General features: G+C 48.1%; 1 protein-coding gene and 1 long non-coding RNA gene across 7 annotated transcripts in view; one reads left to right on the forward strand and one right to left on the reverse strand.

The window, feature by feature from the left end:
- Positions 1 to 26,587, reverse strand: part of Msra (methionine sulfoxide reductase A) — a 319,877-nt gene that overhangs the window by 8,639 nt on the left and 284,651 nt on the right. The window lies entirely within an intron of this gene.
- Positions 14,541 to 17,599, forward strand: LOC120097017 (uncharacterized). Of its 3 annotated transcripts, XR_015638331.1 has the most exons (4): positions 14,541 to 14,804; positions 16,715 to 17,037; positions 17,135 to 17,225; positions 17,324 to 17,599. It is a non-coding gene; the product is annotated as an uncharacterized LOC120097017 (long non-coding RNA). The 3 variants fall into 3 exon arrangements; XR_015638329.1 differs by lacking the exon at positions 16,715 to 17,037 and having other exon boundaries at positions 17,095 to 17,225; XR_015638330.1 differs by lacking the exon at positions 16,715 to 17,037.

Here is a 26,587-nt window from a genome sequence, read left to right on the forward strand (position 1 = left end):
TGGCAGCTGCCGGAGCTCAGAGCATTGCGTTCCACAAAGCCAGGAGCTTTTCTGAGTGCTGCGTCCCACTCATATTAGAATCCTGGTAACTCCAAGACTGGTCCCGATTTGTTCAGTACAGAGTGGCCCACTATGCTGGTTGTTCCCAGGCCTTGGGGGGCTTCCCTGGGATTCAGAATGTTCTGCAGTAAAGTAGGGAGGGCCTCAGGTCACAGAACAGTTAAAGATTCTGTGTCCAGTTGTTATGCAAGCATTGGTTGGTTGCTGCTACCCGTCTGAATCTTTGTTTTCCCCAAGTGTGAAATGAGACAGCAAAACCTGGACGAACTCTCTTTAACCTTCTTTCTGTGACTCGTGTCCTCCCGAGCCCTAGAGCTTTCAGTCCAGCAATTAGGATCGCTATGTTTGTATCTTGAATATTCTCCAACGATCTTATGCTGAAGACCTAGTCCCCAGCCTAGTGGGCTCTGAACCTGGTGGGACCTTTAGAAGGTGGGACCTATTGCAAGGAACTCATAGGGAAGTGCCCTGGAAAGGGCAATTGTGACCCCAACTCCTTCCTTTATATTTCTGCTTCCTGGACACTGTGTGCAAGAGGCCCACCAAACGTCACTGACAACTTTGAAACCATTTACCAGAATAAATCTCCCATGCTCTAACTTGACTCTCTGGTAATGCGTCATAGCAAGGGGAAGCTGGCTATTCATAGAGTTGTATAAGCATCTTTTGTCCATTCTTGCTTCTTTATGCTTCTCAGACTAGAAAATATCTGTTGACCTACCTTCAAGTTCATTCTGTTTCTTCTGCCAACTCAGCTTCTCCCTCTAGAGGAGTTTTGCATTTAAGGTTGAAGCTTTGATGATTTATCTGGTTCTGCTTACTTCCTAAATGTCCATTTGGTCTTCTGTTTTATAATTTTATTCTCTTTACTTTTGAGACAGGGTCTCAATGTATCACCCTGGCTGTCTTAGAATTCACCATGTAGACCAGGTTGCCCTTGAGCTTACAGAGATCTGCCTGCCTCTGCCTCTTCAGTGTTGGGATTAAAGGGGTGCACCACCATGCCTTTATAATTTGTCTCCTTATTGATATTCATTTTTCATGAGATATTGTTTCCATATTTTCCTTTAACTCTTCAGACTTGGTTTCTTCTGTTTCAGCATGCTTATAATAGCTTAAAGTCATACAAAGTAAGTTCTTTCTTCTTCTTCTTCTTCTTCTTCTTCTTCTTCTTCTTCTTCTTCTTCTTCTTCTTCTTCTTCTTCTTCTTCTTCCTCTTTGTCTCATAAATGCCCTCTGAAAAGTGGACATTTGGAGTCAAGTGTTGTGGTCTAAATGTGAAATGTTTGAATACTTGGTCCCCAGCAGGAGGGATCATTTGGGATGGTTGTGAATCCTTTAGACAGAGGAGCTTGACTGGAGGACATGAGTCACTGAGGGCAGGTTTTGAGTTTAGCCCACCAAAGCCCACTTCCTGTTTGCTGCTTTTATACCTGATTTTGGATGTGTGCAATCAGCTGCCTCCTGCTCCTATTGCTACAACTCCCTTCCCTGTCATGGTGGACCATGGGTACCATCCTCAGGAACTGTAGCCAGAATAAACCCTTCCCTCTTTAAGTTGCTTCTTGTCAGGTATTTGTTATAGGCCCACAACAACTAAAGCAACTAACAAACATATAATTCAAGAACTCTAAAGTCACTGCAGAGTGAATCCTTATTGTTTACTTCAGTGGCACTATTCAGCTGTGGCCTCTCTCCATGTGGTCCCCAACTGGTCTCTGCTACTGCTCTTAGAAGCCATGAGCCTCTATCTCTGTGAACCTTTTCTTTGTGTGTTGGAACACAGGTGCTGTCCATGTTAGGGTAGTTTCCAACTCTACCATCTCTCTTGCTCTTCCTCGACTTGGGGTCATGAGTCGTAGGGTCAAGGGGAAAGTGCCCTCCACTGATCGGAAGCATTGCAACGGGAGAGGGAGGCAAATGGGTTCCATCGACATGCACATCCTCATGGAAGTGATGCAAGTTAGAAACTCAAAAGGAGGGCAAGAAAGTGCAAGTTAAAAGTCTCTCTTCCTCCAGGGAAATGGAGCTGGGAGTCGGGTGTTGGGCATTTTGGAGGGTTAGTAAACGATTTTAGGAGAAATGATACAGCCCAAAGAGCACACAATGGCCTGGGACAAAGTTCCTCTCCTGGGGGAGGCAGGTTAGAGCATGGTGAGGGACAGAATTGTACCTTGAACAAAGTTAACTTCTGACTGAGATAAAGTCTTTGGGTGACCTCCCAGAGACTCCCTCAGAAGAACAGATCAAAGTCTGTCTGGGCTGGGGACTTTGAGTCTCTTTGCCAGTGGCTAATCTTTCCTGCTCTTTGATGAGATTCCTAGGAACGGGGGCTTAAGAGAATGACATTTCTTTTGCAAGAACTTTCCTCCCTCTGGTGAGGGAACTTCAGAGACAGCCCCTCCCTGGGTGCCTGGGGTGGGGACAAAAGAAGGTTAGAGAGTCCTTGCTTCTGAGGCAGCATCCACACCTTCCAATGTCTTCAATTCAAAAGCACACAGCACACCAAAGCGCTGTACTTCTGGGTGCTGTTTCCTGAACTCAAACAGTGTCTCTGAAGGCATCTGTGCCTTCAGGTTGCTTGCCCATCTCTGTTCTCTCTAGTTTGGGGAGTTATTATAAAAAATGCTGCCACGAGTGTTTGAGAGCACGAGTCCTGTCTCTCTTGGGTAGAAACATAGGTGTGGGTCTGCTGAGTCACATGTGTTAATGTGTATTCAACTGGTCAAAAAGTTTCACAGTGGTTTTCCCAATCGGTGGTACCAGTTTGGACATCTCACCTAAGATGTATGTGAGGCTCCTGGCTCTCTCCATCCTGGCCCGGGGAATTGTCTGAATTTGTAACTTTTTCATTCTAATGGCACTCCATGTTAGCTTTAGTTTTCATTTTCTTAATAACAATGTTGGACACATTCTAATTTTATCATTTACCCTCTATATAACTTCATAGGTTAGGTATATATTCAAATACTTGTGTGTGGGTGTATGTGTGTGTAGAGGTGTACTTGTGTCTGTGTATGCACACGGTCTAGAGAAGGAGGATAGACTTGGGTGTCATTCTTCAAGCTTTCTCCACTTTTTTTTTTCAATTTAAGAGACAGGGTTTTCTTACTGGTCTGGAACTTACCAAGCATGCTAGCCAGGGAGACCTAGCCATCTACCTGCCTGCTTCCCCATTGCTGATATTACAGACGTCAACTCCATGTACAGCTTTTGTTTTAATGTGGGTTCTGGGGATTGAACTCAGGCCCTGTTTTGAGGTATTTCTCCAGCTCCCCACCCCCTCTTTCTTCTTCTCAAAACCAGTTTTCTCTGTGTAGTCCTGGTAGTCTTGGACTAGGCCTTGAACTCAGAAATCCACCTGCTTCTGCTAGGATTAAAGGCATGTACCATCATACCTAGCTTCTGTCTGTTTCTTAACTACTGGTTGGTTTTCATTATCCATCTTTTGGTAACTCCAGGTATATTCTAAAGTTGATCTTGATAGCCATGCATAACATCTGCCCCCAAGACTCTAGTATGGTCCCACTTCGTTCCCTGCTTCTATACCTACAATACAATGTTTTTATTGTAAATAGTATCTTTATCTACATATGCATCTATCTGCTCTTTCTCTCTCTGTCTCTCTCTGTCTCTCTCTGTCTCTTTCTGTCTCTCTCTGTCTCTCTCTCTCTTTCACACACACACACACACACACACACACACACAGAGAGAGAGAGAGAGAGAAGAGAGAATATTTGGTTTAATCGGGAAAATTTTTCTGTGTCTCTTTCAGATATTACTCATGGTGCTGGGGACTACTTTATAGCCCCAGAAACTTAGAAACTTTTTAAAAAACCAATAGATGTGGCTTAGAGATTAAATTTAAAAATACACAAGGATTCTTAAGTGGAAAATCAACTGTGCGTTCCCAAAAGCTATCAACCGTGCCGTTATGTCTGTAGAGGTTGCTCTTGTTACTCAGTACACCCGATGCCTCACGTGCCCGGCACTGAAGGAACGCAGCCTCCGCTAGAAGGCAGCAGTGACAAGTGGGCATTTCTGTGTAGGAGACACGGACACAACGAAGGCCAAGTCCAGGGAGAATCACCCAGAGGTGGTGATAGAAATGCTTTAGTTAATGGTGATACAATTCCCTAGCTGCAGGACTGCTGGCAGAATCTTCTGGAACACACAAAATCACATTCAGTAGTAATGTGTGTGAAAAGCAGTTGTGATTTCTTAAAATTCTCTTATGCCAAGCTAAAATAAAAATGAAACTTGGCCGTTTAATTGGGTTTTTTTTTTTAAACCACTGATTAAGACAATAAAAATTGTGCTTGTTTCAGTATTAAGGAATTAAAATCTCCCTTGAGACTTCCTCTGCCCTGGGCGAAGGTCCATCTGCCCATCGCAACAGGCTGGCCAGCTTGCACGCCGCGATTCCCCCATGAGCTGTGATCTGAATAACTTCACACTGCACTGGCCAGGCCCCAGAATGAAATGCTGGGCCTTTAAATCATTACCCAAGGAAACTAAAAATAGGACTGTCAATTAATACATGAGCGATAAGAGAAAATGCATTTAAGATGTATAGCTGCTCTGACTGAGCCTCCAGCCTTGCATGGCTGAGAATATAGATGACCAGAAAAGCACGAGAAAAAGGCAGCTTGGTCTGCCTGTTGGAGAGCCAGCCGAGGAAGCCAGCGGCATGGGAGCGTGGTGCCCCTGAGTGTGTGTGTCCCTCATGTGACTGTGCAGAGTGTGGCTGTTCCACTGGATGTGAGGCTATGGCTGAGTCACAGGCGACTGCTTTGTTTTAGACAATAGCACCCTCCCCCTACACACACTCCATACAGGCATCACTAGAAGATTCTGAGAGAGAGAGAGAGAGAGAGAGAGAGAGAGAGAGAGAGAGAGAGAGAGAGAGAGAGAGAGACAGAGAGACAGAGAGACAGACAGAGAGACAGAGACAGACAGGCAGACAGACAGACATATAGGCCTCCATGCAAGCTGCTTAGGCTTCTTAGTACTGAAACCTGGAGGGATTTACTTGACTTAAGCTTTTGTGTGTGTATTTGTATGCCATTCTGTGGAAACCTGGGGTTGATGTTAGCCATCTTTCTCTTCTATTTCCCACCTTACTTTTGAGGCAGGGTTTCCTCACTAAACGGAGAGCTCACCTAGTAGGCTGGGCAGGCTGGCCAGCTGAACCCTAGAAAGCCTCCTCTCCCTCTCCCTTTCCTTGCTGGTGTGACTGAGCCACTGTGCCTGGCCGTTTACATGACTCTGGGGATCCAACTCTGGTCCTCTCTTTACTGACTGAGCCATCTGCCTAGCCCCTAGACATTTTTTAAATATTTTAATCTTAATTTTAATGTTTTTGAGAGGAGGAAAGAGAAGGAGGGAGGGAGGAAGGAAAGAAAGCATGTATTAGGGGTGAAGACTCGAAATAGGCAATGAGTGCTTTTTGCCAAAACACAATTGTTATTTCCTTCAGCACTCAGAAGAACTGGAAATCCCTTCAGAGAAGAGAGCTAGAACAGAAGCTAATTACATCATTTGCATTTGCATATAATTGGTATGCCTTCCGGCTAAGACAATAAAACCCGTGTTCGTTAGACTTCTTGCTAAGGCATGATGTATTTCAGCAGCACTGTGCATCTGTCTGTAGGTGTTAGACATTCTCTATCACACCCTCAGCAGCCCTCAAATGGGCAGAGGTTGCTTTTGAACCGGCCTGAGCTTGGCCAAATCGCATAACCTTGGGTGTCTGACCTTGGGACCTGGCTTTCTCTCCTGTAAGGGGCAGGGGAGGGGAGGACCAGAAGCCCTCTCTTCAGGGCTGTCCCCAGAAAGAAATGAAATCATGAGGATTCAATGTCAGCAGCAATGTTCAGGCTGCCCTGTGATGCTATGGTCTTTCTGAGCCCACAGGAAGCCACACCAGGGGAATCGTGAGGAATGGATTAAGCCCCGAGCAGGGGAAGCTAAGAGCTTGTCTAGCTTAAGCTCTGGCCCATCCAGTTGAGTGGCCTGATTCTCATGCGTCATCCAGATCAGTGGTGCTGAGGACACAGTCAAGAGGCTGGATGTTCTATGCTAGCTTTGGGGACACCTGACCAAGAGCTCTATACACCCACATGTACACTGGATGCCCCAGAGCATCCAGCTCGAGGGAGAACATGGCCATGGCCTGGAATGACTGTCTCCACTCATGCCTACTAACAGTTGCCACCCCACCCCCCACAATCCTGGGCTTCCTAGAGTCAAGGCCTACAGTGAGCAAGCCAGAGCTGGGCTTGGGGAGTGTAAATGCTGCTGTGAGTGGGCCTGGCTCTCAGCTGTGCATTGTCCTGCTTACTTTGTGATTACGGTCCCATTTGAGCCTTCCCACAGTCCCATCAACACCTCCAAGCTCCAGCCACTACCTGTCTTTGCCCGTCTCTCTGTCACCCTTAAGCTGGTCTTGCTCACTTATGTTACCACTCTAAAATGGGTCCCCAAACACCAACCATGGGCACAGGGGACTGAGGAAGCTTAACTGAAGGCCCAGGGTTTGCTGTCATTCTCTACTCTGAAGTATGGATCTCTCTCTCTCTCTCTCTCTCTCTCTCTCTCTCTCTCTCTCTCTCTCTCTGTGTCTGTCTGTCTGTCTGTCTTCTGTTCAAGGGCACACACACAACTCATAACTTGCCCAGCCCCAAGGGAGGTCCCAGCAGTTCTCAAGTCCATGCACCCCAGGGTGCACTAGCATGGTAGAGAAGTAGCTGGAACCATGATCTCTACAGAGAGAAAGAAAATCCCTACATACCTCACAGAAGTCAGAGTCAGAAGCAGACAAATTAGGGACAAGACAACACTGTCATTTATGCTTGAGGGTGTTTTGAAGTGTCCAGGTATGGAACAGACACTGCTGAGGACAGAAGCCCACGTGCCTGGAGCCCCAACCCTCAGAGAACTAAGCATGGGAACCCCATAACCCCTTCTCCTGATAGTGCCTCACCTACTTACACCACCTTAGCCAAGTTCACACTTGGTCTGGCTCACTTCTAAAAGTACAACACTCTCCTTAGAGGTGTTACTTAAGCTCCCAAACTACCCCCAAGTGGGTATTATTTTTATTTTCCAGATGGATAACAGAAACGTAGAGGGGTTCAGTTGCCTGCCCAAGGTCACACAGCTAACAGGCAGCCATGACCACTGGAGACCATACTGGGCCATCAGCATTAGACTTTCTGCCAGTGCCTCTGGATGGAAACACTATCTTGCCTGTCCTACTGGACAGGAAATGATTCTTTTTCTAGCTCCAGCCTGGCTTAGAGACACCAGGCTGTCACTGCACAGAGAGGTATGTGGAAGGAGAGTCTGACCTTGTGTTGGGAAAGCAGGAGACAGTGCAGGTCCCTGTTGTGTCATTCAGATCCTATTCGGGTCACCCCAGGTGCCTGATCACCTCCCCACCATCCTTTGTGCCTTGTGACCCACGGCGTGTGTGCGTGCCTATGTGCACACACACTTGGTGTTCACCTCCGACTCTTTCCGCTCACTCCCATGATCCCCAGCACTCCGGAGGATGTGGTTTACTCCTTAACTATCCAGATTCTGACAAAATCATGGAGGAAAGAGGGGAAATGGCGGGGTTAGGAGCACGGAGCTTTACTCTGCCCCCATCTCTCTGTCTCCCTCTTTGAGAACCTGGCACTGGGAACATAGCTCTTGCCTGCCAGGGACAGAGCAGCAGAGACTTGGCCATGGTCTCAGCCAGATGACACTCTCATCTGGCAGCCTTGGCTAGCGCAGTGTTTGGAATGAACAGCCCAAACACAGGGCAGGCGGGGCCCCTGCAGGGCTGTGGGCAGGAAAGCTGAGCCCCACCAAATGCCCACAACTCTGTTTAAGGTGCAGGCAGGCAGCAGGAAAGGGGACGCCAGAAGGGCAGCCACTTTCCCTTCTGACCCCTTCTCCTCCTGGATCCCTATCTCACTTGTGGATGTGGCTCTATCTTGTGTGTCTTCCATACACAGGACCCCATTAAGAAAACAGAGGAGAAAGCCTAAGAATACCCTGCACCTGGAGCCCTGGGACCACTGTAGCTCAAGTTTTGTAGCCTCACTGGGCCGAGGCCAAAGTCACACCTAGGGAGCTATGGAAATCCTGTCCTTCGCTGCACCAAATGTACCAGCAAAAAGACACACGCAGTCCTGCTACCATGTCGGATAGTGAGTTAAGCCTGCCTGGAACAAGGACCCACTAGATTCACAGACTGTCAGTTGCTGAGGGGTTCCAGGCTGAGGTGGGGCCCCCCAGAACCCTGTGGGGTTTCAAGAGGATACTGGTTTTACCTGCAGCCAGAGGCAAGGTGCCTCAGAATAGAGTGAGGGCTGATCTGTATGTCAGAGACCGCATCAGCATGTGCAGGGGCGGCACCGTGCACTGCCTGCCAACGGGCCCATTTTGGTCACCATCTGCAGTAGAGAGTGGGACACCTGTCAGAAACAGCTGCTGACGGCAGATCGGAGTATGTGTGTGTGTGTAGGGGGTGGGTGCTTTGTGGTGGCCTGGAGCTGGGCATGCTGCCGGCCCACAGGAATGCCAACCGTGTGCTTGGTGTGAAGGAAGGCGGTGAGAGAACCCTGTTTCTCACTTCCACACAGGCAGGGTGCTCACCACTGCTTCCTGCCTCTCTGGACATAGATTCCACCTGTTGTCATTTTCATGGGCAGAAGAGACAGCAGGGTTCCCTGTGGTGAAAGAGAAAGTCCAGAACAGTCCTGGAGAAAGCCTAAGAATACCCAGGCATCTCTGCAGGGGGAAAATGGCACTGGGCATGTTCCTGGCTCTGCTGAAAAGGGTGTCCCCATGTGCGTGGCACTGAGGTAATAGGTTGGGCCCTTTCTTATATGGTTCACCCTGATAGGGTTTAATCTTTCAAAGTATCTGGAATTTTCTTTTTAGATAAATGAAGTTCAGTTCATCAACATAAAATAAAAAACTTGAATCCAGTAACAACTTGTAGTGAGAAATCTTTCCAAGTGAGTTATGCACACCACCATCTGTCATGATTTCACTGGCCACCAAGTCTTTATGTGTTCCTCATGTTAAATACCCATGGCTCATGGGTGTCGCCTACCCTGCTCCCATTAAGTAAAACCATCCTCAGTAGTAGGTGTGGCTTTTGTACCTCTTTCCTAGATGGGAGGACTGGGCTCTCAAGGGTACAGAGACTCAAGGGGTCAGAGGGCTCAGGTCCAGCCATTTGCTGTTACCTATCTCTATCTGTGTCTCAACGTACACTGAAGTTGTTGGGCCTTGGTGAGTGCCTGTGGCCGTGAGAACACAGTGGGCTCCCTGGCATGGGCTGGGCCTACCAGAATGTGGGATATATGCTGTGGCCTCTAGCTTTTCAGGGTCATCTGATAGCTAGCCTGCCTTTTGAAGGTAACAGCTCAGGTCAAAGCCCACATCCCAGGCAGGAACAGTTACAACCCCATTAGAGGTGCTACCAGCCCAGGTTCTCTTAGCTTCCTTTGGATCTGGGTCACCTCAGTAGCCAGGGTTCATAGGGCCCTTCTGCAGGAGCAGGGACCCAGCTGGTTCAGCACAGGCCTGTTGGGCTGGGTAAAGATATGATACCCTCCCTCTCACAGGGGGCCATAAGATTTGCTCCTGTGACTGGGTCTGTCACTTAGAGATGTCACACCGAGGCATCTGGATTCTAAACTCCTTGCATCTGCTTTCTCTTTGTGCTGTGGCCACAGTTCCTTTTGTCCTAGGTGCCAAATTCCCGGAACCTTTCCTGAACTGTCCCAGAACATTGGCATCTGTGGCTTCTCATTAGTAGGGCTGTTGAGCAAGATTCTGCAGCTTCCAGTGTCTAAGAGCCATGCAGGAACTAAGTATGGTGGCTTTGATGCACAGACCTGATGAATTATTATGGGCTTGCCCTGACGCCATCTTTGTTCTGGGTACTTGCCCTCACTCTGCTAACCAAGAGGCGCTTTGGCTGTGGGGTTTGTGGGTATAGAGTTAGTAGATATGATGTTCTCTTCAGTCTTCAGAAACAAACATTCCTCATGGCTTCTATATTGCAAAAGGAACTCCCCATTGATACCGTGTAAACACATCCTCCTGGGAGCTTGCTGGTCGCTTGCAGCTAAGTATTTTGTGCAAAGAGCATTTCTCCAGCATGCCTGTGTTTTGATGGGGTTTCTGTTGTTGACATAGTCTTACTGCTTCTCTGTACCTCTCTCCCAAGCTAGCCGCCATATTTGCAAATGAACACTATAGGCTTCCAGTTGCTTCCACTGAGCAACCTGGGCTATGGGATGGCACACAGTGAGTGTCATATGGTTGCTTGTTTGGTATGATATTGTGCAAAATGTGGCTTCAGAGCTTCCCACCTCAGGAAAGACATGGCAAGAGGACACTCTGTGAGTGGGGAGGACTTTCGCTACTGGTTACAAGAGATCCACCAACATTGCAGCTGGCTGTAGTAACGGGCCTGTCAGGGCTCTCAGCCATGCCCTGAGAACCCAGCAGGGACAGACGCATTTTATAAGGCAGCATTTCTCAACCTGTGCGTCACAACCCCTTTGGAGTCTTATATCAGATATTTACATTATTATTCATAACAATAGCACAATTACAGTTATGAAGTAACAATGAAATGATTCTCTGTGGTCAGGGATCTGTATTATAGGTCACAGCATTAGAAAGGTTGAAAGAACCATGCCATAAAGGCCTCTTCTCAGTTTAGGAGCAACTCCATATCAGCCAAATGCCTGGGAATGGGAAGGGATGAAGCCTAGCACAGCTGAGGTAATGGGAATTGTGAAGGGAGTGGACAGTAGCCATCATCTACAGTCAAGCTCCAAATGGGAGAGCCAGCGGATCTGAGGAAGGGCCTCCCATGCCCAAGGTCTGCCCTGCCTTCTTCTTTACCTCACATAACATTGGCCTTTTGAAGCATTTAAGTACATTAAGCAAGCACGCTTACAGTGTTGTGCAGACACCACCATCACCCATTTCTAAACCCTTTCCATCATCCCAGACAGACACTCTACTCATTAAGCAATGGTTCCACAGCTCCTTGAACCTCAATTCCATTTGTCACTGCAAGGAATTTGCCTATTCCAATGGCCTGCCTGGTAGTTGGATTATGTGGTCTCATCTGTTTGTGTCTGGCTTAGTTCGTTTTGCAGCATGCCATTTTGTATCATCTCCCCAGATTCTTGAGGAGAAAAGGTTAATAGGTCCAACAACTCAAGGAACCTCACGCTGGTGGTCACGGATGCTCTGATTCAAGATGGCGACCATTATGAACCATGAGATGGAGGAATGTTTTACATTTTGAGGAACTGCCCTAGAGAGGACTGCCTTCTTAGACTGCCATCGTGGGGCACAGGCGTCTGATATCTGCACCTCCTCCCAACGTTTCTTTTTCTCCATCTTCTATATTTTAAAATAACATTTATCCTTGAGATTATAAGTACCTCACTGTCATTTTAACTTGATTTTTTCATTTTCTTAATAAGCACCCTTTTATGAGCTTATTAGGTAATTTATATCTTCATTGGTGAAATGTCTGTAACATTTCTTTTTCTTTTTTTCTCACTGATGAGAACTGAACCCAGGTATCCAGATAAATAAAGTGGGGGCTCTGTTGATGACCCACATATCAGCTTCTGTCCATTTTTGAAATGTGTTATTTGTAATTTTCTTATAGAGGAGAGGTGTTTTTCTCTACAACCTAGGAACCAATTCCTCATCAGGTGCATGATTTGGATGGGTTTGTAGACCCATAAGAACAACAATACCAACCAACCAGAGTTCCCAGGGACTTAACCACCATCCAAAGAGACAGACCCATGGCTCCAGCTGCATATGTAGCAGAGGATGGCCTTTTTGGGCACCAAATGGGAGGAGAAGCCCTTGGTCCTGCCAAGGCTGGATGCCCCAGTGCAGGGTAATGTCAGGGCAAAGAGTGGGAAGGGGTGGGTGGATGGGTCAGGGAACACCCTCATAAAAGAAGGGGGAGGGGGTGGGATAGGGGTTTATAGATGTGAAACCGGGAAAGGGGATAGCATTTGAAATGTAAATAAATTTTTTAAATCCAATAAAAATATTAATATTTAGAAAGAAAGAAAATCCTTTTACCAGTTTGGTGGGCTATCTTTTCACTCTAGTGACAACTCAGAGATGCACATAAGTTTTTAATTTAATAATGTCCAATTTATTTCCTTGTCTCAAACTGTCTGTGTGTTGACTACTGCAGCCCAAAAACCAAAATATAATTCCCTTAAGTCTTTTGAAAACACAATGAAGATTTTCCTGTGTGTCTTCCCCAAAAGGTTCACTGTTTCAGCTTGTGGTCTACCTTTGTGATTTATTTTGAGCCTGCTGTTATACTGTGTAAGGTAAGGACTCAACGCTCTTTTGTATACACCTCCACTCAGAGATCTGGGTGTCTCACTGTCCCAGCACCATCTGTTGAAAATACCAACTTTTCCCCATGACTACCTGCTCTGGTTTGAATGTTAACTGTCGCTTACAGGTTTGTGTGTTTGAACCTTCAGCCCCCAGCTGGTGGTGCTGTTTTGGGAGGCTGGGAAAACTTTTGGGATGTGGTAAGCATTGGCTGGATGAGGTAGGCCACAGAGGACATGCTTTTAAGGTGATGGCTCAGCCCTGCTTCCAGTCCTGTTTTCTGCTTTGTGATCTCCCAGGATGTAAGGAGCTGATGTCCCATACCCCCACTACAACTAATAAACTCATCTCAGCTGCTGTGGTTCACTGTATCCTCTGAAATTGGGAGCCAAAATGCCAGCCCCCTCCCCCATCAGTCGCCACAGGGAGCATAACAATACTCTTGTGGAAATCAATTGATTGATCATCCATGTGAGTCCTGACATCCCAAATGCGCCCCTTAGCCTCTCCTCACTCCACTGCCACCTCAGCAGTGTGACTCCCACAAGAAGGTGACAATAGGTACTTGAGCATCTCTCAACTAGACTGTCATGGCCTGCAGAGTGTAGGCCCCTACAGCAGGTACAGGGTTCAGAGTCAGCGTGGATCCACAGGTGTATTTCTCCTCACACATCTGTTCCCACTCCTCAGTTTTCCCTGTCATCAGCCACACTGTGAGGAACCTTGATAGTCTTAGCTCCAACCTCGTTCATTCACTACACACACGCACACGCACACACACACACACCACACACACACGCACACACACATACACACACACATAAACACACACATGCACACACACACTCACGCACACACACCACACACACATGCACACACATGCACACACATGCACACACATGCACACACATGCACACACATGCACACACACGCACACACTCGCACACACACACACACACACACACACACACAGAGAGAGAGAGAGAGAGAGAGAGAGAGAGAGAGATTTCGTTCTCCAGACCCCAGTTGCTTCTGGTCCCAATTATTTTAATCCTTATGCCTTCTCCCACTGAGTTCCTGGTCAGGAGGAGCCTCACTTCCCCACTCTGCCCTGCATTTCCAGAGCAGCTTGGTTGTCACCTCCTCGGTGATGGCTGTGGATTGTCCCCAGGACTGTGCCCCAGAAGCAGAGCTGTGTCTTTCCTACATGCTGTGCATCCCTGCCGTTTATTGCTCTGACAGCCACATGGATGACTGTACTGATACCCGTCCTCGGAACCAGCCCAATCCCCCTGTCATGATGTCATGCCTCTTACGCTGTAGTGGGTGGTGACCCTACAAAACACTCAGCCCAGGAGATCTCTCAGGCTTCTCATCTTGGTTGTGCCAGTTTCTCCCCTTGGACATGAGGCACTTGAGGACAGGGACTGTCCTCTTTCCACCTTTGCAGCCCCAGCCGGAACCTGGCACACAGCAGGTGCCGATAAATATTTGCTAAATAAAGGAATGCATGACTTCAAACTCGGCTTTTAAAGTTCTGCAGCCCTTGGAAAATTCCACAGTTTATGCAGCTGCTCCTGTCCTCTGTACAAATAGGCACTTTATCAATCCAAGGCTGGCAGCAGATCTGCTGAGCCTAACTCAAGCCTCGGGCTCCTTCCCAGAGCAGTCCCTCCACTCAAACGGGGCTGCATCTGCCTCCCTTGATAGGTGCTTCTGCCAGGAGCCAGGAAAAGCTTGATGCATGCCTCCCCTTCCCAATGCTATTTTCAAAGCAACTCAGAAGCAATCGTGATATTTTTTGCCCTTAAGAACAAGACAACTCCTTTGACATAATAAGGTTAAAAAAGAAACTGAAAAAAAAAGAAAGAAAGAAAAAGAAAGAAAAAAAACTCTGCACTGCATTTCCTTTCAGCTGGGTGGAAAAACCCAATCTCCAGTTCCAGCTGGCAGGCTGTTGGACTCTCGCTTCTGAGGAGAAGGGGAGCGGAAAGATCAGCCCTGTGCAGCTGAGGACTTATTTTTGGCTGTGCAGCTGGTGAGGAGTTGCTGGCAGCAGGCAGCATCTCCTCAGCACCGAGGCAGGGGCATGACACTGCATGGACAGAAGAGCCCTCTTTGGGGCTGGGTACCACACTCTCCTGTTGGCAACACTGACAGGTTGGAATGATTCTGGGCAAAGGACTCCAATGGGTGACCTCTGGGTCCGAGGGACTTGAGGTTCCCTCGGGAGAAAGGGACGTTTACTGAAACAATGGCTTCAGGAATCCCCCCTATTGCCCTTGAGGACAGTCCTGGGCTGAAAGAGCAGCAGTACTAAAGCAACATGGGAACAGGTGAGTGAAATGGCGGAGTCAGAGTCCAGGTCTCTCACTATGAAGGGAGCAGTTCCTAAGTGTTTGACAAGAGAGAGTGACCAGACTTTCACATAACTGTGGAATGCCTATCCACCAGGAATGTGGGTAGAAGAATCGTCTTTGGGTTTGCACGCACACACTCACCCATGCACACGCACATGGACTGGAAAACAGTGGGGGGTGGGGATGACTATGACGTTATCTCTATGGCCAGTAAAGACCACTCTTTTTTTCTTGAAACATGATCTCCTGTGTCTGGTGCTAGCCCTTAAACTTGCTATGTATCTGAGGATAACATCGAACTTCTGATCTTCTAACTCCACCTCCCAAGTGCCGGGTTTACAGGTAGATACCACCACATGTGCCTTCATACCTGGTTTTTATGTGCTGAGGATTGAGCCCAAGGCTCCATGCATGGCAGGCAAGCACTCCACCAACTGAGATTCATTCTTAGTCTGAGACTTAAATTTTTTAACAGCCTCCAAAATGTAGATTTCTATTTAGAACTTAAAAGATCCATTGTCTTTGATCAGAAGCATTATTACCCATTTGCTTTGAGCCCTGTCTGCTCTGTCTATCAGGACGATGATATGACAGCCCAAGGTCAAGGTTAGCTCAAGAAGGAGCAGAGGCTTCTGTCCACTTCATCTGTCAAAGCAATGAGACAACGGCCTTGTTTCTCTGTCTTTTTTCTTTTTCTGGTAATTTAGAACAACAGGAATAAAAAGTCCTAAAGACTAAGAAAAAAAAGTATTATTCAAGAGAGAGTTTAGGTTTTTTTTTTAACATTAATATTCCATCCAGATACTCAATACTTCAAAAACATCTTCCTGTTTAATGTAGCATATTTTAAAATGGAAATCTAAAGCAAGAGAGTATGGAGTATGGAGAGGCCGCTCACTGACAGAGTGGCCTCTATTCAAGCTTAGGGGTGTGTGCCAGCCTGCTTTTAGCTCCCATCCTGGATTAAACCATGGTGAAGACAGGGTTCTGTCCAAGGGGACCTCTGGACAGCCCATTAAAGCCTAGACCAGCCGGCGGTGCTAAGAAAGGGTATGGAGCCTCTCTTGTGCTCCCCCATGGCATGCTGTACTAAACTCACCCCCAAAATCCTGGCCCCCCAAACCCTTTGGTCTTCTGGATTTCCTTGCAAATGGGCTCAACCCGATGGACATTCATGGAGCTTCTATAAAGTACCAGAATCCATGGTTAGTCCCAGAGGGGTAACATGCAGGAAGAGAAGGTTCTAGTCATTTGGACCCTTTGTTTATACCTACGAGTTATTTCACATACATCAGAGGGGGCTCAGAAAAACACAGCAGGGCCAGAGGGAGTACAGGGGATAAGAGATCCAGGAATAAAGGTAAAACACACACCCAAGGGTCACCGAGTCTTTTCCTGCTGCTAAAACAGAAACACAGCTATGGCTGTACAGCTCAGCAGCCTTACTCTTCAAACTGTCAGGGGATGAAAAGCCTTGCATAGAATTCCAGGGTTTGAAAGATGGAGTCTGGCACACAGTAGGCACTTGAGATGTTGCTGCTCGGATGCTAGCCAATGTCATCAGTCTCTGAGAGGCCATGCCTTGGGGCACAAATATCAGACTGATTAGCTTTGGCCAGAGGCCCCAGGAAGGCCTTTCCCAGTAACTCTCACCAAGTTCTGGGAGGCTCCATGGGAGCAGGCCAAGAGCTACCGTGGTAAGAGTCTGCTGCCACGTCAGGTTGGGGCCACGTGACATATCCTCACCCTCAGTGGACTTGAGAAACTTCACTTACTCAACACAAACATATTGAGCTTCTAAATAAAGGTACGGTGTGAAGAAACAAAACCAAAGTAAACAGAACAAAAAGAAGGTTCTAGAAACACTTTTTTCTTTTTGTTTTTAGACACTGTCTCACTATTGAGCCCAGACTGGCCTGGAGCTCACTGTGTAGACCAGGTTAGCTGTGAACTCACGCCTGCTTCTGCCTCCCAAGTGTTGGGATTAAAGGCCTGTGCCACCATGCCAAGCTAACAAACATTTCTAAGGGCAGCACTCCTGAGTTAAGAGTAAATGCTCAAGGGCATTCAACAAACACATTAACTGGCATCAAGTTCGAGGCTTCCCCGGAAGTCCTTCCCCTGCAGAGCCTACCACCATCTGCACTCATCCTGAAGAGCGTCCATGGCAGGCCGTGCTCAGGGGACCACAATGTGTGTTCTCATCATGGTATTAAAAAGCTCTCAGTTCCGTTTCCCTGCACTGTGTCTCTGCTTATTCTCCCAGTGGTATTTACCTTCAGTGATATAGCCTCTTCTGCTCTAAGCTCTACCAACTGGGAAATGAGAACCCGCTGAGCTGCCCCATCTCTGTCTTTGAGAAGTGGCGTCTCCTTTTACAGCTCCTGCCACTTGATGGTAAGTAGACTACAGGACAGAGAGAGGGCTTGGGAAGGGAGGAGGGGATGTCTCTGAAGAGCAGGCATTGAAGCTATATAAGGGCTTCCTTCTGGCAGGCTGTGCTTTTGCCAAGGATGTCGAGTCACACAGATTCACACATGTGATTTCCACGGAGCCCTGATGAGCAGTGTGGACAAGCCAGCATACATTTGAGCATAACCCACCTGGACAGCCATGTAAAGACCGACAGAAACAGGAATCTCTATGAAGTGCCCTGTTCAACTTCAACCTGGGACTATATGTTTCAGACCACCTTGTTCTTATTTTATTTTATTGCCTCTTTATAGCAATAAAATAATTTATAAATAAAATAAAATGGACTGTCCATAGTCTCACAGACTTCGGCATTCTTCAAGCAGGTAGGGCAAAAAGCTATTCTTTCCAGCTGGGAAGAGTAGAGAACAGATGGGTGTGTCTTTCCGGGGACTCCAGGAGCCTTTCGACTGTCCTGTACTGAAAGAACTTCTGTAGCCAAGGTGCACACCATCAGGAAATGTAGACTTTCCCAACATTTCACCACAAATGAAGGAGCAGTGATTACAATATGCCTGGCTCTGAGTTGAGGTAGATTATGCAAGATGCTACCCAGACTTCTGCACTAACATGCAATCTGGCCTGGACCTATGGCTTCTGCCTCCCCTGTTCTGTCCATATGGCCTCTTTGTGTTCATGTGATTTCTTCATGTCATGTGAGGCAAGTGCATGATGTGTTTGGGAATAGGGCCTTAGCACCGTGTTTTAGCCCTTTCCCTGGCTGAGTGAGGAACCATTGGGAGGGAATTCATCGCTTCAAGGGGAGGGAGAGTTGATTTTCTTTTAGAATGTGGTCCCATGTAAGCTGACCATGCCCCAGTGTATGGCCCTACACCTGTGACATACTGGCAGCAAACTGGACTCAGTGGGCTAAAGAAAGTGTGCATGAAGTTTTGAGGGAAAAACGGTAGAGTGGGAGAGACTCCTGGTGGACTTGATCAAAACATATTATATATGCATATATAATTCTCAGAGAATAATTTAAAATATTTTTTATAGAAGGAAGCTAGTTGGTAGAAAGATCAGAAACCCTTATGGCCCTAGCTATGTGTAGCTAAGCAGATTATGCATAAGGAAAGCCTGCAAGGCCTTCTGGAGGAGGCTGGTGCATGCACATGACCCACACAGGATCAGAACTTCTTGATGCTCAGAGGCTCTGAGTGTCTGACTTCCCAGCTCAGAGCCTGCTTCCACTCAGGAGTGTCCTTTTCCTTTCTTAATAAACTGATAGGCTAAAGTAATAGAAATGTTATTTCTGTCACTACCCATGTGTTTCTAGTCCAATTTATCCATCTGGGACACAAGATCTGGAGCTCTCAGGAGATGTGCTCTGGACGCTGATCTATAGCAATCTCCTGCCTCAAAATACTGCTGGAGATTTAGTGTTTGGCCTTAGCCCAATGGTCTAAGAAATGGGCTTGCTGGTGTAAGTGCTTCAGTGATCATTTAGCCCTGGGATGGCAGAGTCTGCCGTTACCATTTTACCCACTCCCTTTGCTGGGCTGCACAAAGGGAAGGGGAGGGGAGTCTGGGAGTCTCTGCCTCGGTAGAGCTCTGGTAGTGGAGACAGCTTGTTTGAAAACACAAGCTATTGTCTTTGGAACCACCGGCTCTGGCTGCCAACAGTGCAGGTGCCTAATGCTAACTCTGGCTTCTCTACCAAAGAAACACCAACAGCCTCTTTCTTCTGGAGAGACTCAGGAGAACAGCTCTCGGAAGGAAGGTGATGAAGTGATACAGTACTTAAGTGTCAGTCTCAACATACCAAGCGCAGAGCTAGTCAATTGCTATCAGATCCCTAGAAACCCAGTGTGAACATGGGTGTGGTTCTGGTCTGCCCAATCTGCCGGATCTGCTGTCTGTAGCAGGTCTAAGTCCTATAAGCCAGGCAGGCACAACAGATGTCTGGTTATCCATTCGCTGGGTGGCCCTGCAGCTTGTGTGTGGCATTTTCCTGTCAGCCCTACTCACGTACAGACATGGGACTTGCACAGTGACCAGGTGCCTAGTCATGTATTACACTAGCAATCATCCTGACTTAGTGGCCATGGAGCCATCTGACCATACCCGTAGGCTGATGATATGATATCGGCTGCTTCTGTGCAGATTAGAAGCTATACCAGGCATCTGCAACTAGGCCGCCCCTGAGCACTTACGATTCTGCACTGCAATGGAGTACTCAGACCATTTCTAGGCCAGCCATGAACCATGCATTCTGCTTACATCACTGTCACTATTGCCACCAGGGACTAGTCACAACATGGGGGTCACTTCATGTCCAGAGTCTTATGTGGTAACCACATATCATGCACAGAATTATTGTGCCACTCCCTTTGAGGGTGGCAATTTTTTTTGTGCCTATAATGCAAGTCCATTTCATCCAAACCTAATGGATCCTAGTCAGCTGTATAGCAGACATTAGCACTTGGGCCCCACCTGAAAACTGCATGACCAGAAATAAGGCAGCGAAAAAGTGTCCACCCTTGTGAAAGAAACCATCAGCCTGGTACCACCCAACAAGTCTGCCTAAGCTGAAGGGCCTCATGCCTTCTCACACTAAATAGAAATGCTTTGGGGGTAGGGACACTGCTTTCTGATGCTCCTGAGTTCTGGCATGTGGGACAGTTATGAGTAGTGAGAGAGGCCTTGCCCTTGTCATGAAGGGCATGTCCCAGGCTATGGGTCATTTTCATAGGGTGGGAACAGTGTTTTGAAGTCCACTAGTTTGACTTTTCTGATATCATCTGTGACAAAAACAAGGGGCAATAGGAACAGTGATGGCCACAGGCCACACTGTGGATTCCAGCGTGATGTATACTCACAGTGACACACTTAGCCACGGGGTATTGTAATTACAGAACATGCTTGACTACTGAGGGTATTTACCCACAGCAAAAGAACATCATGAACCAGGTCCCAGGAGAGGGCACAGGGAAGGTAGAAAGTGGCGCTCTGGGCCAAGAGCAGAATGGAGGTGGTTGTGGAGGATTGAACTAGGGTCCTCGTGCTTATGTGGCAAGCACTTCACAAACTGAGCTATGGCCCTGTTCTCACTGTGCTGCTTCCTTCCTTCCTCCCTTCCTTCCTTCCTTCCTTCCTTCCTTCCTTCTTCTTTCTTTCTTTTTTAGATTTGATCTCTTTTCATCTTCCAAATGGAGGCTCCAATGAGATACAGTGCACAGAAACAGCCTTTCTAACAAGTCTCAGGTTCTGGAGCTTGCTGTGTAGATAAGGCTCCTTTTGAACTCACAGATCCATCTACGCCTGCCTAGGGGTTGCTGGGATGAAAGGCACACACCACTGTGACCAGCCTTGCTCTATACATGCTCACTTTGCCTTCTATCCTGTCACAAACGCTTGGCGAGGCCATGGGCTTCTGTAGTGGGTGAGCACCACACATTGGGACAGTGACTGGCTGGACAACCTAGAGCAGAGCCAGATCCTGGAGGAGAGCTGGCCAGACTCTCACTAGGGGTCATTAGTGCCACACACATACACCAACCAGACAACTACAGGTTACACTGCACCAGTAACACACAAGGTTACACTTGTGCAAGCCCTAGTGGGTGTCTACAATGCCCCATTGTCACTGGTCCCTCTGGTCACCGTTGTCTGCAGAGTGGTTACAGTGTTCTCTGTAGAGTGGTTGCTGCTATGTCCTTCTCCTTGACCTCGAGTCTTCCCCAGTGACTCAGGGTATTCCTGATTCACTTGTGCCTGCTGATACCCCTTCAATGCCAGCACCTCCCACATTGGTAACTCTTTATCCCTACCTCCTCACTGCCTCCTGGAAGTTTCCATGTGGACTGCCCAGCAAGCCCCTCCAGTGCCATACCTCACACCAAAGCCTGGGGTCACCTCCAAATGTCCGAACAACAGATAGGTCTTTTATAACACCAGGCTGCTCGCCTCAGGAAGGCCAGACCACGTGGTTCTACCTTCCACCCACCCTTCCCAACGAGGCCCTGATTTGGGGCTTTTATGATTCTCTTTACGTCACCCAGCTTAACAAGAATCTAACCAAGCTGACTGAACCAGGACCTCCAAGCTCACCATATGATCCCTTCCATATCTGATGGGGTTCCCAACCTACCCTTTGGTTGACAGAGGCAGAATCCCTCCTCATTCTCACTTACTACCCTCCCCCACTCCTGGGCTCTGACTTCCTTCCTCTCTGACCTCTTCAGAGTTGGGCATGACCATCCTTCCCAACCCCAAGACTCCATTCTAATAGCATCTTTGTTAGCAAAGGCATCCTTACCCCTGTCTAGCAAGTGATGAAATAGCTTGTTTTTCTTTTACTGCATGACTCTTACCTTGGGTTCTCCTGGGTCACACCTGATCAACACCCACATTAAGTATCTGACTGTGGCTGGGGACTTCTAAATACTCCACAGGGATCTCATGCACAGCCTAGGCTGAGAGCTTCTCTCTGGACACCCCTTTCTTCTCCCCAAGAGGGTAGAGAAAGCAACTTATGCCCCGATTTCTGTGGTAAGGCCTCCTGGAAGGGTTCTAGTGTGCCAGACCACCACCAGGTCTTTCTTACGGCATTCCCTAGAATTTGTTCCGGGGCAAGGGGTGGTTTTTATGCACTGCCAATCACACCCAGGGCCTGCCAATGATCTGCAGTGACTTGAAGGTGGCAGAGCAAGTGGCTCGGGGATAAGGACATGCTCTATTTCAAAGGGGGAGCTTCCGCCCCCTTCCCTTAAGGGCACAGAGGAATTGTCACATGTTGTTCAGGATGGCGCAGCCCTATATGCCAGGCATTTCTAATTTAAACGACAAGGTCTGGGCTTGGAGCTATTATATAACAGGCAGGTGAATGTCATAACATTTTAGTGTGTGGCTGCCTGGAGCAGGGGTGACCTCAGGTCACAGAGAGGAGTAAACATCAAGGATGTGAATGCATTTGCCTCCCTCCTTCCAAGCCTCTGGGAAGGGAGTGGGGTGAACGGATGAAGATGGACCCTAAGGTTTATACCCTACTGTCTGACAGAACCCTGAAAAACATGTTTTCACCTTAGCTGTACCCAAATGAAGCTGAACTCACTGGCATCGGGGCAGGAGGAGGTCACAGAGGTGGCTTATAAGTATCCCCTCCTTCACTGCTTATCACTGGGCTCTGTGCCTATGGAGTGTGGCCGAGAGAGATTCGATTGGAAGTGGTCAGAAGAATAATGCCTCTCATGCTTCCCGAGTAAACGTACTTTAGACTCCTTCCTATTTCGAAGTGTCAGAAATGGTTTCCTAAACGTTTGTGCAAATGTCAAACTCACTGTCAACCCGAAACCACCTGCAAAGAAGCTAAGTGACAGGTAGTTAAATTAAGAAGCTATAATTTCACTGAAATGTTTCCGGGACCTTTTCAGCCACATGAACCGAACTAAGGGACTTCAGTGGAGCTTAAAGTAGCCTGAGTTAGAATAGACTACATATGTCAGCCTCCCTCGCATATGTGTATACACACAGACACACAGACACACACAGACATGAGGAGAAGGGAGTACTGACTGAACACGTACAAAATGTATAAAGACTTGATGGATACACTAAGCCACTCTTGCACACTCCATAGGTGTGCCCACTGGGCTTGCACACCCACCTCTACCAACACAGCTGCCTGGCAACTTCTGTCATTGGCCCAACCCTGCTATCTGTGGGCTCTGTGATCCTAAGCCATTACTGGGCTTCCAATGCTGCCTCTAAAGTCATGTTGATTATAGTTATTCTCATGGATGCTTCTAGAATGCCAGAGAAAGCTCCATTCCTTGTCCTTTCTAAAAAAGAAGGTCTGGGGATCCTAGTCTCAAACCCAGCACTGCAAGAGAAATGGAAGATTCTTTTCTCATTCCCCCCCCCCTCTCTCTCTCTCTGTGTATGTGTATGTGTGTGTGTGTGTGTGTGTGTGTGTGTGTGTGTGTGTGTGTGTTCCTCAGGCATCATCTACAGTAGCTTTCTGAAGAATCTCTCTTACCAAGAGATTCATCTGGACAGGGTGTCCAAGCAGATACACCCCGTTTCTGCCTTCCCAGCACTGGGATGAGAGGCTCAGGCCACCACATCTGGCTTTTTATGCAGCTTCTGTGCATCACAGCAAGCACTGTACTCACAGAGCCATACCCCAACCCCACTACCACACATTACACCCCATAGAAGTTTTCTAAAGAGCAAGTCACACTTGGGAACAGAAGGAGTAGGGAGGAGTGGACAGGTGAGGAGGGGAGTGGATGTAAGGTGGATCAGGAAGTGACAGGGTAAAGGACAGGCACTGGCTATCTGAGTCTGTACCAGTAGCCAGTTGTTGACTGATCAGGACCTCTTCCAAGCTCAGCCCAGGTTTCCATTATGGGGAAGAGTCCAGAGAACGCACTTGCCCTGCAATGATCTCTTTAGGCTATTGCCACTCTGCCACCTGTGAATCTGAAAGTAAAGCTATTGTGCATGCTGCCCGAACCTCTAGCTAGTAGACCCCAAAGGCCCATTGGACAGATTTCCATGAGATATGTTGGCAGCCTTCTCTCCTGGCACGGCCTTATGACTCTAGACCAGAGCTCCAAATGAGAGGCAGGTGTAGAATGACAGTATCTGGTCATTGTGCAAGCAGGGCACTCAAGGTATCCCTCCTGAGGGTCCACAGAACCAGTGCCACCAGCAGCTCTGTCCACTATGCTCAGATCAGGAACTCTAGCCACTGGCACCTTCTCAAACTCCATGTGTCAGGAGAAGACAAAGGAGGCCAGGGCCATGGACTCCCCAAAGATCAGGGAGGAGCACAGAGCTGGTAGGAGTAGGGCAGGGCCATTGCTGCTTGAAACCGTGCCCTGGCATGCCTCTGATCCTCTAGGATCTCAAGAAAGGCCAGTGCCTAGACCAGGTAGGGATCAGACAGACCCAGGGTGACTGAGCCTTCAGGGCAGACAAGACATTCCAGGGATCCTTGCCATGGTCCCCGGATCCCAAAGGAAAGCATCTCTTCATTTCCCAGAGTCTGCCTGTGGTTGTGAGTGGGACACAGGCTATCACTGGTTATCACAGTCTATAACATTAAGGGGCAGTTGGGTGAGGTGCATGGCCCATGGTTCAATCTGGCGACTCTAGAAAATGCGTGCTCTCATTCTCATGAGCCCAGCCTCCAGGGCAGCAGATAAGCTGAACTGCTGCTACAGGGTGGCATAGAGTTGGTTTCTCCTAACCCTCTTCTCTTGTCATGGTTTAAATCACACACACACACACACACACACACACACACACACACACACACACACACACAACACAGCAACATAGTCTCAGAAAGGTAAGGCGACTAAATGTAACTGCTGTTCCCTAGCCTGGTTTGTTCGTAAGAAAGGTCTAGAGTCTAGAATTCAGTATGGATTGTCAATGCAAACAGCATGATAGCTGTGTGCAATTAGCATTTCTCATAAGCAAGCCCCCCTGGGGGTATCCTTTTGGGACGTTTCCAAATTGAATTGTCATGGTGCTCTCAAAAGGGAGGCAAATGGGGAGCTGTCCTGAGAAGCTGCCCTGCCCCAGGCTAGGCATCTTCCTAGGTGAACCTTGAAAATCTTCCAGCAAGAAGTAGCCTTTCCAGCTGAGTCTGAAAGCACAGGGAGGAAGCATCCAGATGGGAAAGAGATGTTCTAAGAATAGGAAACAGCACAGAGAAGGCAAGAGAACATCACCACAGGCCAGTGGGAACATGGTCACTCAAGTATGGCTGGCACACTTTTGGGAATGGTTGGCAGTCAGTAGACAATGGAAGCAAAGTCAGACTCCAGGGTACTGGGGATGGGAGTGGACTTCTGCATCTGACCTTAGCATGTGTAAGAGCTTGGGCTTCATCCCTAACAACAGCTCTAGCTACTGTTTTGTTTCTCTTTCCCCGGGGCAGGGTGTTGAATGCAACAGTGTGCAGGTTAGCAGCCTCTCTGTTTATCGCATACTCGGCCTCTTTTGTTTTCTGGGCAAGCCAATATCTTCCATACTGACCTGGCCCTTTCAGGTGTCTGAGCTGGGTTTGCAATCCATAAATCAGATTACAAAGAACCCAGTTTGCCCTGAAATGAAGTTTGGACTTTGTCCTTTGGCAATACAGAGCAGCTCAGAGGTCACTGCAACTGACAGGGGTGACAAAGACATGAAGATGACCCCACAGCTCACCCTAGAATCAGTAATCCTGGGCTTGGGCCTCAACCAAGTCATCTTGAAGACAACAGCTTTGTTCTTTTGATGAGAGAATAAGTCTTGGTCTTGTGAAACAAAGGGGCTACCACTAGGGGGCGTACAGATTAATCAATGGATTTGGGGTGGGGAGGTGCTGGGGTAGGTGGAGGAGCAGGAGAGGAAGGAGGGGCTTCCCTGCTGGGAGACCAGGAGGCTCAGGAAATGACCAGAAGGCAGGCCTGGCACTGAGGCAACCGGCTCCGGCCCTGCTCCCTTTCTGCCCAGGCCACCTGTGAGCAAGATGAGAAGAGTTAAGGGCCTGGAGAAGAATGGCAGAGACTGGCCAGCTGACAGACAGCACAGGGGACCTAGGATCTGCTCCCTCGTGGCTTGCTATTTTAATCGTCCACCCCCCTCATTAAGTAATCTTTTCCAATGGCCTCCATAGCTCCTAAGCAAGGTTGGTCATGGGGCTGACAGGAGGTCATGTGGAAAGCCCTGGAAGCTGACCTTGCCCTGGGCAGGCAGGTGACCTGTCCAATAGTGAAAAGTGACACATTGCCAAATGTGGCAGGACAGGACGGTCAAGGATGTAAAGCAGGTCATGGTGGAGAGAGTGCTCTACAGTTGACAGGAGCGGAGAGTGACCAACACCAAGGTTAGGAGGTGTGGAAGAAGCCAGTAATAACCTGAGTGCAGAGTGGACATCGTAAGGACATATTTGTGCAGCAAAGCCCTCTGGGTAAGAAGCATTGTGTGTACAAGGAGACAGAGACGCCAAGAGAAGGCTGTGGTGGGCATAGGTTGTGAGGGTTTAAAAGGTGCCTCCACTGCTTCAGTGTTGTCTGAACGCTAAGATGAGGGTTACCGTGTAAGGCAGACCCATGGAGTGGTGGGCAGAGTAAGCTGGTGCAGTGGCTGTCACACTTGAGCAAGCCCCACAATGCATGCACGGTGTGTAGGGTCACTACACAGATGCTTGGGACCCACTCCGGGGTTTCTGAGTCTGAAGTTCAGGTGCAGGCAGAGTCCAAGTGTTTAAAAAGTTCCCAGAGGGCACTGAGACTGTCCGAACCACACCTGTAAGCTGTGTCTCTGAAGGAGAGGGGCTTTGGAGC

Source organism: Rattus norvegicus, chromosome 15, assembly GCF_021556685.1.
Source record: "Rattus norvegicus strain SHRSP/BbbUtx chromosome 15, alternate assembly SHRSP_T2T, whole genome shotgun sequence".
Taxonomy (NCBI): Eukaryota; Metazoa; Chordata; class Mammalia; order Rodentia; family Muridae; genus Rattus; species Rattus norvegicus.